This window comes from Mesoplodon densirostris, chromosome 14, assembly GCF_025265405.1.
Source record: "Mesoplodon densirostris isolate mMesDen1 chromosome 14, mMesDen1 primary haplotype, whole genome shotgun sequence".
NCBI lineage: Eukaryota > Metazoa > Chordata > Mammalia > Artiodactyla > Ziphiidae > Mesoplodon > Mesoplodon densirostris.
The window spans coordinates 80,757,936-80,770,843 of record NC_082674.1 but is presented as its reverse complement, the minus strand read 5'-3'; the positions used below and the strand labels follow the sequence as shown (position 1 = coordinate 80,770,843).

General features: G+C 44.6%; 1 protein-coding gene across 1 annotated transcript in view; it reads right to left on the bottom strand.

Moving 5' to 3' along the window:
* Nucleotides 1-11,775, bottom strand: part of CAPG (capping actin protein, gelsolin like) — an 89,477-nt gene extending 77,702 nt beyond the window's left edge. The window contains exon 1 of the mRNA XM_060117620.1: nt 11,771-11,775. The gene's annotated coding sequence lies outside the window, so the exon portion shown is untranslated. The remainder of the gene's footprint in view (nt 1-11,770) is intronic.
* Between the last annotated feature and the right edge of the window lie 1,133 nt (nt 11,776-12,908).

The following is a 12,908-nucleotide window of genomic DNA, read 5'->3' as shown; positions in this document are numbered from 1 at the left end:
CAGATTCATACACAATTTTTCCTTACAAAATGAGATGACAATATACATACTATTTTGCAATCTGTTTTCTTCATGTCATATATCACAAAAATGTTTTTATGGCATTAAATATATTTCTCCCACATTATTTAAGTAGTTACATTGCATTCTATTGGCATGATATATCATATTTTTTAACCCAATCTCTATTGGTAGACATTTCTATTGTTTCGAGTAATTTACTATTGTAATCAAACTGATGCATAAGTTAAAATCTTTTATTTTGACTCTCTAGATTTAAAGTTAAAGTTGTGGAGGATTTTATAGGTTCTCACTCTCTCTTTTTTATTGAAATATAATTCACTTGCCATTAAATCTACCCTTTAAAAGTATAACTCTGTACTTCAAGACTGTATAACTCAGTGGTCTTTAGTATATTCACAGAGTTGTGCAACCACCACTATCTATTTTCATTACCCCAAAAAGAAACCCCATATCAATTAGCAATCACCCGCATTCCTCTGTCCTCCTAGCTCCTGGCAACCTCTAATCTACTTTGTCTCTATAGATATGCTTATTCTGGACATTTCGTATAAGTGGAATTATATAATAAGTAGCCCTTTGTGACTGGCCAGTTTCACTTAGCATAATGTTTTCAAGGTTCCCCCACATTGTAGCATATACACTTTTATGGCCAAATAATATTTCATTGTATTAATACCACATTTAGTTTATCCATTCATCGGCTGATGGACATTTGGGTTGTTTCCACCTTCTGGGTATTATGAAAACATTGCTATGAACATTTGTGTACAAGTTTTTGTGTGGACATATGTTTTTTTTTAAATTTTTATTAGAGTACAGTTGATTTACAATGTTGTGTTAGTTTCTGTTGTACAGCAAAGTGTATCAGTTACACATATAGCCACTCTTTTTTATTTTATTTTATTTCCATTTTTTGGCCACGCCTTGCAGAATGCGGTATCTTAGTTCACCAACCAGGGATCGAAACTGCGCCCTCTGCAGTGGAAGCACAGAGTCATAACCACTGGACCATCAGGGAAGTCCTTATACACTCTTTTTTAGATTCTTTTCCCATATAAATCATTACAGAGTACTGAGAAGAGTCCCCTGTGCTATATCGTAGGTCCTTATTAGTTATCTATTTGATATATAGTAGCGTGTATTTGTCAATCCCAGTCTCCCAATTCATCCCTTCCCACCCCTGGACATATGTTTTTAATTCTCTTGGGTATACACCTAGTAGTGGAATTGCTGGATCATACAATAAGGCTGACTTATTCTTTTTTTTAATTTTTTTAATTTTTGGCTGTGTTGGGTCTTTGCTGCTGCACGTGGGCTTTCTCTAGTTGCAGTGAGCGTGGGCTACTCTTTGTTGTGGTGTGTGGGCTTCTCATTGCAGTGGCTTCTCTTGTTGCGGGGCACGGGCTCTAGGCATGCAGGCTTCAGTAGTTGTGGCTCACGGGCTCAGTAGTTGTAGCACACAGGCTCAGTCGCTCCACGGCATGTGGGATCCTCCCAGACCAGGGATCGAACCCGTGTCCCCTGCATTGGCAGGCAGAATCCCAACCACTGCGCCACCAGGGAAGCCCGGCTGACTTGTTCTTAATCCCCTTGTTTCTAATTCTACATGACATCAGCAACACCTTTCAGATTTAGTTTCTGTAGACTGAATCTACAATTTCCTGCTTGGTCTGGTAGTCACCTTGCTTTAAGAGGTGGAGGAAGGGGCCTTTGATGTAACATTCAGCTGTTTTCACCCTATGTCTCATGCCCACTTTACACAGTATCTGATGCCTTCATGGAGTCAGCATACATTTTAAACAATGTTTTCCTCCAGTTTGCTAATTTAGTTGCCTCTCACTACTCCATCTCTGTCTTTCAAAAACTTGTTGAAATCTCTCCTCTCCTATGTCTCCTGACCCCTGTGGGGGTTAGGCCTTTTTATATTCCTTTACTATCATTTTAGTAGGGTTTTGGGTAGGGGGGCTATAAACACAGCTTGTTTAACTGGAAATTGCTTTAATTATGCATGTCTTTCTGGTCGTTGCTCATCTTTTTTTTTTTTTGCGGTACGCAGGCCTCTCACTGTTGTGGCCTCTCCCGCTGCGGAGCACAGGTTCCGGACGTGCAGGCTCAGCGGCCATGGCTCACGGGCCCAGCCGCTCTGCGGCATGTGGGATCTTCCCGGACTGGGGCACGAACCCGTGTCCCCTGCATCGGCAGGCGGACCCTTAACCACTGCGCCACCAGGGAAGCCCTGGAGGGTTTTAAGAGTGGAGAAAGGAGTAAAATGTGCTCCCCCCACCCCATTTTTTATCAGTGACTCTCTCTCCAGGGATTTGAATAATTCACATGCACAGAGTGTGAAGGCACAAGGCATTATGGAGCTTGGGTTCCATATAAACATTGAAGAGAGAGTTCATGGAAAACTGACATCAAGAAGTTTTGTGACTTCCAAAATTGTGTATTTTTGAAACCCTTGAAAGGAAAATGGCTTTCATTGGAAAATGGCTTGGGTCCTTCTTTGGAGGACTGGTGCAACAGTACCGAGGAAGAAGCTAAGGGGACCTCACCTCCAACTGAGCCTTGTTGACTCCCAGAGGGAAACGGGAAGAGAGAGTGGAACAGGAGTCCTGGAGGAGAGACGGTCTAGGGGAGTACTGACTGACTCACTGTGAGGCCTGCTTGACCCAGTGCCCGAGTGGACCCAGAGCCACCTCAGATGGCACGATGCCTGCAGGAAGGGTCCATATCTTTCCCAACTCAGGAGCTGTATCTATTCATGCCAGAACAAGTGTTGAGTTGAGCCCCGAAAGCTCTAAGCCATGGCCCAGAACAGCCTTCATGTCGGAGCTTGGTGAATAGACAGGGGTGGGGGTGGAGCAGTTGCCAAGAGAGGTCAGCAGAGTCTTGCAGTGCTGGGCAGGGGATGTGGACTTTACCCTGAGCAATGAGGAGCTGTTAAAGGGTTTAAGCCAGGAAGAGGAAGGAGAAGATTTGATTGAGAAAATATGTAATGAAAAAATGCTAGTAAGACCACTAATTCATTGAAAGGAATCTATATTGCATGAATCACATCAGCATGTACAATTATAGTAATGTCCATATGTGGCCAAAATATGTTTTCATTCTATGGACGATGCTTGGTGCGCATCAGGATTCAGAGACCTTTTGCAAAATTCTGTGCCCACATTCTCCACTCCCAGGGTTAGGCTGTGGGTCTAGTTAATGTTAATACTAAAACTCTTCTTCCTGACAGCAATTAGCAGCAAGTTCGGCTTCTTTCCTTAAGTGGGGAAGACCATGCCCCCAACACTAGGAGGAATGTTTGCCTTTCCATTTGCTCTAAGGGACACACACCTAAGTCACGTGATGGCTCTTCTTTTTTTTTGCGGTATGCGGGCCTCTCACTGTTGTGGCCTCTCCTGCTGCGGAGCACAGGCTCCGGACGCGCAGGCTCAGCAGCCATGGCTCACGGGCCCAGCCGCTCCGCGGCATGTGGGATCCTCCCGGACAGGGGCATGAACCTGCGTCCCCTGCATCGGCAGGCGGACTCTCAACCCCTGCGCCACCAGGGAAGCCCCTGCCTTACTCTTTTAATCCTCACAACATCTGCTGAGGTAGTTGCTATGATCGCCATTGGAATGAACTATGTAATTATATCATCTTTTGTTCAGTATCCACATCCCATGGTCAGGTCAAGGAGAGCAGGGAGCATATCTGCCATGTTTCCCCTTGGATCCCTGGTGCCTAGAACAGTGCCTGACACGTGGTCAACATTCAAAATGTGTTTGTTGAATCAATGTTGAGTCCCCCTTTTACAAGTGAGGACACCAAGGCTTAGAGATGTTAAATAGCTTACCAACTATTATAGGTCAGCAGCTAATCCAAAACCACATCTGTTAGACTTCATCTTCTTACTGGCTCCCAAATCGTCTAAGGTTTTATAAGGATCACATAGCTCGGTCAAGTTTCTAGCAGTTAAACAGAAATCTATTGAAAGATTAATTAACACCTTCTAAAAAATCTTAACCATTTTGAGAACATAACACAGAATTCAGAGGTGAGCAGTAGGACAATGGCTGTGTTTAAACTTGCCGTGTTTCATAAAGATCTTACACTGAGAAATTCACACCTGGCAATTTGAGAACAAAGGCTGGCATAGAACTTGGAGGAAGTATTGTTAGGAACTTTCCCAGCCAAATCTTCCTAAGCTTATTATCAATAAAGAGGGTGTTTTCATTAAAATAGAGATCATTATGGTTTTATAGCTTTTTCTCCTCAACTGCAACCTTTATTGGGCTAAGGCTCCAGTTTTCATGGGCCACCCAGCATTCCTCATTTTTACCTTATTTGCTTGAAATAGTTGGCCAAGGAAGCCTGGGTCCTGATTCCAGCCCCCTCCCCACATCCAGCTTGGCCTGGGCACAAATTCCCTTATAAATACTCAATAGTCCAAGGCATCTGGAAGAAGCATAGAAAAATAAGATTATCTTTACCTACAGAAAGGGTATCGAAGCAACTTGTACAAGCTACCTATGTTGAGAGAGGCAAGTTAAGTCTCTGAGAAAGGGCTCCACTGGGAGTTAAGTAACAAGTCCTGTCCTATTCCCACTCCATCTATTTCTAGGCAGGAGTCTCGCCAAGCTGCCAGGCAAACCCTCAGCCAGACAATGCAAGAGCAACTGATGTATGAACGGCAGGTATTACCCTAATCAAGAGAGAGCCCAGACCCTCTCCCGGATCTGTCATCCATGCCTAGGCAGGGAACTGCAAAACACCAGCCTAAGCGGGCACACATTCTCTCCTCACCATAACATGGGTAGAGGTCAGGGTGCAAAGGTTTCAGAAAACTCGAATTCTCTGTAGTTTTAGTAACTAACATTGCATAGCTTTTGATGATCTCTGAGCCATTTCTGATGTGCAAAGTGTTTTTACATGTACCTCCTATTGAGGTAGATGGACCAATATTATTATTCACAAATTAGAGATGAACAAAGAGATTGTTATTTGTCTAAAGCCATGTCATTCTCCCCAAAACCAGCCTCCTGGTGTACTGCTGCTCAGTCATGGTGTTTGGCTTTTCTCCCTCTTCAAGTCAATCATCTGCCGCTTTTACATCACAAATTCTCAACCTTTGGTGTACCATCACTTAGAAAACCTAATCTATCCTCTGACACACACAGCATGTGTGTACACACACAGACACAATTGAGTATTAACTCTCAGGACTCTTAGAGATACCCTGAAGACCATGGACAGAGGGCTGAGAATCCTTTTAGAAGTAACATGTGTGAGACCAAAGGGACATAATAACCAAATGTAATATATGAATTGTATATTTTGGTTCCAAAATTCAGCTACAGAATACATCTTAGGAACCACTAGAGAAATCTGAATATGGAATATATATATTAAATTTTATTAAGGAATTTTCTTAAGTGATATTAGGTTAATTTTCTTTGATGTGATAATGGTGTTTATTATTTACTATTTATTTATTTATTTATTTTTGGTTGCGTTGGGTGTTCGTTGCTGTGCGCGGGCTTTTTCTAGCTGCGGCGAGAGGGGGCTACCCTTCGTTGCGGTGCGCAGGCTTCTTATTGCGGTGGCTTCTCTTGTTGCGGAGCACGGGCTCTAGGCGGGTGGGCTTCAGTAGTTGTGGCTCATGGGCTCTAGAGCGCAGGCTCAGTAGTTGTGGCGCACGGGTTTAGTTGCTCTGCGGTATGTGGGACCTTCCCAGACCAGGGCTCGAACCCCAGTCCCCTAAATCGGCAGGCGGATTCTTAACCACTGCACCACCAGGAAGTCCCAATAATGGTGTTTATTTATGGGGGAGAATATACTGATTTTTAGGAGATGCTTAAGTCCTGAGAGGTGAAATATCATGAAGTCTGCAACACGTTTTCAAATGGTTCAGAAAAATATAGAACAATATAAGATTGAACAATATGACATTTGCCAATATTATATCATTTTTAACCTATGAAAACAGCAATTGCATGATTTAACCTAATTTATAAAGAAAATACAGCAAACTATTAACAGTTTAACCTAGGTGGTGATATATGCATGTTTATTGAAAAGTTCTTTCAACTTTTCTGTACATTGGAAATGTTCATAATAAATACATTTTCCTAATTAAATGTTGGGGAAAAAAGAAGTTTCTGTTTGTGACACCTCTCAAATCTGCTCCTCTATTAGTTATCTATTGCTATGTAAGAAATTACCCCAAAATTTAGTGGTTTAAAACAACAAACATTTCTAGGTAAATACCCGAAAGAACTGAAAGCACAGATTGAAAGAGATATCCGTACATCCATGTTCACAGCAGCATTATTCACAATAGCCACAAAGTGGATGCAACTTAAGTGTCCACCAGTGGATGAATGGGTAGACGAGATGTGGTCTATACATACCGTGGAATATTATGCAGCCTTAAAGAGGAAGGAAATTCTGACACATGTTACGGCATGAATGAAACTTGAAGACACTGTGCTAAGTGAAATAAGTCACAAAAGGACAAAGAGTGTATGATTCCACATATATGAGAGAGCTAGAGTAGTCAAATTCATAGAGACAGAAAGTAGAATGGTGGTTGCCAGGGGCTGGATGAGAGAATGAGGAGTTAGTATTTGATGGGTCTGGAGTTTCAGTTTGGGAAGATGAAAAAAGTTCTGAATATGCACGATGCTGTTGATTGCACAACAATATGAATGTACTTAATGTCAATGAACTGCACACTTAAAAAGGGTTAAAATGGTAAATTTTATGTCATGTATATTGTATCCCCCCCACACACAAACATTCATTATCTCACAGTGATATGCCAATATTCTGTTCACTAGAATCAAGACACTCGGTCCAGGGCTTCCCTGGTGGCACAGTGTTTAAGAATCCACCTACCAATGCAGGGGACACGGGTTCGAACCCTGGTCCAGGAAGATCCCACATGCCGCGGAGCAACTAAGCCCGTGCACCACAACTACTGAGCCTGCGCTCTAGAGCCCACGAGGCACAACTACTGAAGCCCACCCGCCTAGAGCCCGTGCTCCGCAACAAGAGAAGCCACTGCAATGAGAAGCCCGGGCACTGCAACGAAGAGTAGCCCCTGCTCGCCGCAACTAGAGAAAGCCCATGTGCAGCAACGAAGGCCCAACGCAGCCAAAAATAAATTTAAAAATAATAATAATAAATAAATAAAAAAGAAAAGAAAAAAAAATAAAACCAAAACAGAACAAAAAAGCAAACAAACAAAAAAAGACACTAGGTCCACTCAAGGGGAAAGGTTACACAGAGCATGAAAACCAGAAGGTCGGGGTCTTTGAGAACCTACTTAGAAGCTGCCTACCACAGTCTGCCCTCTGAACCCAATGACTCACATCCCCTCTCATGTGTAAAATACATTCACTCCCTCAGAAGGTCCTCAAAAGTCACATCCCATTACAGCAACAGTTCAAAATCCAAAATGTCATCATTTAAATGAGGACCAGGTGTGGATCAGGCTCCAGGTATAGTTCCTTGAATGTACTTCCTCTCAATCTGTGCACCTGTGAAACTAGACACGATATCTACCTCAGCACAAATATACACACTAGTGGAACAGGCATAGGATAAACACTGTAGACATGTCTCTTCAAAAATGGGGAAAACGGGAGCCACAAAGTAGTCACACGAAGGGTCATAGCAATTCCAATATCCAGCAGGCAAATGGTGGAACTTACTTAACTAGGTTTCAAGGACTAGGAGTAATTCTCTGTGGTTCTTGGCTATGCCCTCTGAGTTCTTGGTTCTGTTCTCTGACCCTTTCTTTTCATGAAGGGTAGCCCATGGGTTTGCAGCTGAGTAGTTTCTTAGCCTTTTTCTGCCAGTAGAATTTTGGGGTCCAATGGCCTTTTTTCAGTTTGTACAATCTCCTGTCCCTTTCGGTCTAAGTTGACAGTGTTTTCACTGATATCATTCTCACAAAAACCTTGTGAGTCGCCTGTGATTTTCATTGGATTCTCTCCAGTGGTCTGAGTCAGGGTAAAATGTCCAACTAACAGGTGAACCAGAAACTTCTAATATTTGAACTTATTTTACTTGTTGCTGTATGTATGTACATAATATAAAGAAAAACTCTAATTCAGAAAAAAATAATGTGGAAAATGATAAACTAGAAACACAATAATCTAAACCATTTAGAGACCCAGTTTACACCACAAGAAGAAAATAAAGTTTTCTGTACGAAGAAAAGCATCACACTTTTTAATATAAACTAATTAAGAATTAAGTGCTCCGTTTAGCTGTCCTCCTGCTCTAGGTGATGTCTCCTCGCCCACCTGCTGTGGATGCCCACTAATCAGTTATTCAGAACCTTCTCTGTTCTGTCCGTCTAGCCCTCTCCCAAACACTCATGAGCTAATAAGTAGCCCACGTGGATAACTTTCCTTAAAAAGAGTACAGGGCTTCCCTGGTGGCGCAGTGATTGAGAGTCCGCCTGCTGAGGCAGGGGACACGGGTTCGTGCCCCGGTCCGGGAAGATCCCACATGCCGCGGAGCGGCTGGGCCCGTGAGCCATGGCTGCTGAGGCTGCGCGTCCGGAGCCTGTGCTCCGCAGCGGGAGAGGCCACAACAGTGAGAGGCCCACGTACCGCAAAAAAAGAGTACAGAAGTTCTGGGGCTTCCCTGGTGGCACAGTGGTTAAGAGTCCGCCTGCTGATGCAGGGAACACGGGTTCGTGCCCCGGTCTGGGAAGATCCCACATGCCGCAGAGCAGCTGGGCCCGTGAGCCATGGCCGCTGAGCCTGCGCGTCTGGAGCCTGTGCTCCGCAACGGGAGAGGCCACAACAGTGAGAGGCCCGCGTACCGCAAAAAAAAAAAAAAAGAGTACAGAATTTCTGCCCTCTTCATCTCCACTTTCCAAATACCTTGGCTTCAGCTTATGTCTTTTTTTGCAGTTTAAGGACTCAATGAAAGTTGCCCATGAGGGAGCAGGCAGGATCGCCCCACCTTTGTGAGGAGGCTCCTTGTGTCTCGAGCTGGATGAAGTGCTAGATAGAAATGCACAATTCCTCCCATTCAAGAACAGGAAGAGCACCCAAGAAATCGAGTCCCAGCTTCCCTTCCCATTTTCAGAGCATTTCGGAGATTCCAAACAAAGCCAGTTAGGCAAGAACTTATTTAAAGCCCTGAGTTCTTTTCCACACCAAAATTTTATATTTTAAACTGTTATATAAATTGTAAGCCTGTCAGCTTTATCCTTTTATGGTTTTTGTATTTTCATTCTTGTTTGGGAAGAGCTTTCCTAATCTCAAGATTAAAAAAAAAAAAAGTTCTCCTGTATTTAGTTCTTGTACTTCCATATGGTTTAGCTCCTCAATCCATCTGGAATTTATTTGGGGGTCTTTTCTCAAATTTATGGGTGAATTAATCCCTCCAGCAGCATTTCCTCATTTATTTGAAATGTCTCCTTTAACAAGTAAAATATTCTTTTTTTCCCATAGCTGTTTCTGGATTGTATTCTGTCCCAGTGTTTTGTTCCACTGATTCTGTGTCTGCACACATTGTTTTTATTACTATAGCTTCGAGGTATGTTTTGATATCTAAAAGGACAGCCTCTTATTTTCTTTCTTTTCCCATCTTTTCTTGGCTCTTTTTTTTAATAGTTCATTGGTTTTACAACCTGAAGTAAGTCTGAGTCAGTTTTCTCATCTGAAAAGATTAAGTCTATGGACTCTACAGTCATTTTTTTCTAGATATCAGCAAGGTCCACCCAGGCAAATGGAAAGTCTTCTAGGTCTTTTAAGCAGAAGGGACTTAATACAAGGAATTGGTGACATGATATGGAAGGACTAAGTAGCTTAATGCAAAAATAGGAAGCTACTCTACTGGAGGTGCAACAGGAGGAGGAGGTACTATTGCTAAAGCATAGAGTGGGAGCCATGTGATGGAATCTAGAACCCCATAAGGTTGCCTGATGGGAGTTGGGACCATGGAGCAAGGGTCTGCGGAGCAGATACAGGAGCCACGGGAGACACAGCTGTTGCCAGAGACACCACAGGAAGCAGAGAGAGGGATAGGGAAAAATACTCTGGCTTCTCTCCTCCTCCCTTTTTCGGAGCTTCCATTAGTGCTTGCCATTGGCTGAATCAACCTGGAAATTGGAGAGCAAGGGAGCCTGGGAAATGTAGTTCCCTGTGATATAGCACAGAGATTAGGAAAGGCAAGAGAGTAATCTGAGCAGGAAAAGGCAGTTGGGCACAACCACATACCAGTTGTGTGACCTTGGAAAAGTTACTTAACCTCGGTTTGTCTCCGTTTCCTCCTCCAAAAAGTGGGGATAAATAATAATAGTACTGGGCTTCCCTGGTGGCGCAGTGGTTGAGAGTCCGCCTGCCGGTGCAGGGGACACGGGTTCGTGCCCTGGTCTGGGAAAATCCCACATGCTGCGGAGCGGCTGGGCCTGTGAGCCATGGCCACTGAGCATGCGCGTCCGGAGCCTGTGCTCCACAACGGGAGAGGCCACAACAGTGAGAGGCCTGTGTACCGCAAAAAAAAAAAAAAATAATAATAATAATAATAATAGTACTTACCTCACAAGGCTCTCATGGGGATTAAGTGCATTAATACGTGTTAAACACTTTGTAAGCATTTAATAATTGTATTTATTATTATTATTCCATAAAATGAAGATAGCAATACCTATCTTGCAGAGCTATGGTCAACAATGAAGTGAGATAATGATTGCAAAATGTTTGCATTGTGTTGTGCATCTGGTACTGGGTACTTCCTAAATGTTAGTTCTCCTCGTAGCCTCAACGCCTCACCCTTAGTATGTGCTCAATAATGGCTGTAGCTGACGATAATGATGGCCTCGACCTGGGGAGGATGCAGCCTCCTCAGACTGAGGAGGGACATTCTTGCTCTGCTAGAGAGCTAGGGGGACTCTGGAGGGCCGGGCCTTCAAGGGTTTGGGCAACACACAGCCCTACATCAACCAAGATGCCCACATATGGAGATGCATTTGGAATGACATCCTGCATCTTCCTCAGGTTTCTTCTCCTGCTACCGTTGGTGCTCCTCCTTTGATTTTAGCCTGTTCTTTTAGCCTCATGCAGATAACTGTGCATTTCTGTGTTCACATACACGGTATGAACGTTCACGAGTACACGATCCTGTGTGTGTGTTGAGTACTTTCCCATTTATGAGCATTGCCCCTCTGGTCCTCCCAACAAGCCCGCTAATGCAGACAGGGCAAGCTTCATTATTATCCCTGCTGAACAGCAATGGAATCCAAGACTTCAAGAAGACAAGTGGTACACCCAAAGGCCCCCGGGGACTTGGGACAAAGCCATCTCACTCAAGTTCAGGATTCTTCCTACTAATATCTCAGGCAGCCTCCCACAAGCATGTGTGAGTTAATGTGCATATACACACATGTGTGTACTCCACACATACACAATAGATTCAAATCTCTGAAGGGAAGGTTCATGCCTTATCAATCTTAATATTCCCTGCCTCAGATAAAATGCCTGGCAGCTGGAAAAGAAAAAAAATTGTGGAATTCAGTTGGCCTTGACTCTTGAACAGGACCCTCCTGGGGGAGGGGTGGGGAACATAGATGAGAATTATAGCCAGAGCCAGGGTTCAAGACCAGCTTGACTGAACTCTACAGTGCTCTGACCCTTGATTCCAGCTCTACCCAGACCTTTCTCAGGTCATCACAGAGCAGAGGACCTGGTCACCGGGAGGGAGTGAGATGCTCAGGGAAACAGATGTGCCCACCTGGCTCTGCTCTGGGGTGTGTAACAGCTTCTTCTGGGAGGTGGGATCCCTGGCAGGCAGGAATTTGCTCTAAACCTACTGTGCTAATCAACCAACTGCCTCAGCTGCCCACCCGGGGCCTGGCATCCACACTGGTCCCTGGCAAACCAGTTGGATCAGGAGCCTCATTCATGTGGGCATGGAGCACTGGCAGGAACCATGGGACACTAGAGATTAGAAGCCCAAGCTAATAAAATGGTTGCCATTGGGCATCAGTGTTTGCCAGGCACGTCTACATCAATACTTGTTCTATTCTTCAGTCAGCCAAAGGCATGGGCGCTGCTGGAGTCTGACTCAGCCCTTTGCACTGGCTTCAGCTATGAACTCATTCCCCTCCGACATTTTATTTATTTATTTATTTTTAATATTTATTTTTTTATTTGGCTGCCCTGGGTCTTAGTTGCCGCATGCGGGATCTTTAGTTGCAGCACGTGGGCTCTTAGTTGCAGCATGAGGGATCTAGTTCCCTGACCAGGGATCGAACCCGGGCCCCCTGCCTTGGGAGCTCAGAGTCTTAACCACTGGACCACCAGGGAAGCCCCACTCTTCTCTGGTTTTTTTTTTTTTTTTTTTTTTTAGCGGTACGCGGGCCTCTCACTGTTGTGGCCTCTCCCGTTGTGGAGCGCAGGCTCCGGATGCTCAGCCTCAGCGGCCATGGCTCACGGGCCTAGCCGCTCCGCGGACTGGGGCACAAACCCGTGTCCCCTGCATCAGCAGGCAGACTCTCAACCACTGCGCCACCAGGGAAGCCCTCCGAAATTTTAAAGATTCTACGTACTCAATTGATTTGGCTTTGCTTTGCATCTGTGCTCGTTCTCCTCATCCTGAAATGGGATGCCACTCTGTCCTGTCTGCTGGAAAGACTTCTGGAGCAGGAACGCGGAGTCGGGCTCAGCACAGGTGGCCCAGGTAGCTGCCCACACCACTGCCATGTGCTTTCAAGAGCCCTGTTGACTGCCCCATTCTCCCCTCTGCCCACAGACATCCCAGCGCCCCTGAGAGTCAACAGGAAAAGGTTGGGTCATGAATTAGACAATGGGCAGTGAGTGGGAAGAATAAAAGCCCAAGGCCTCACATGGGGACTCTGAGACCGTGTGCAC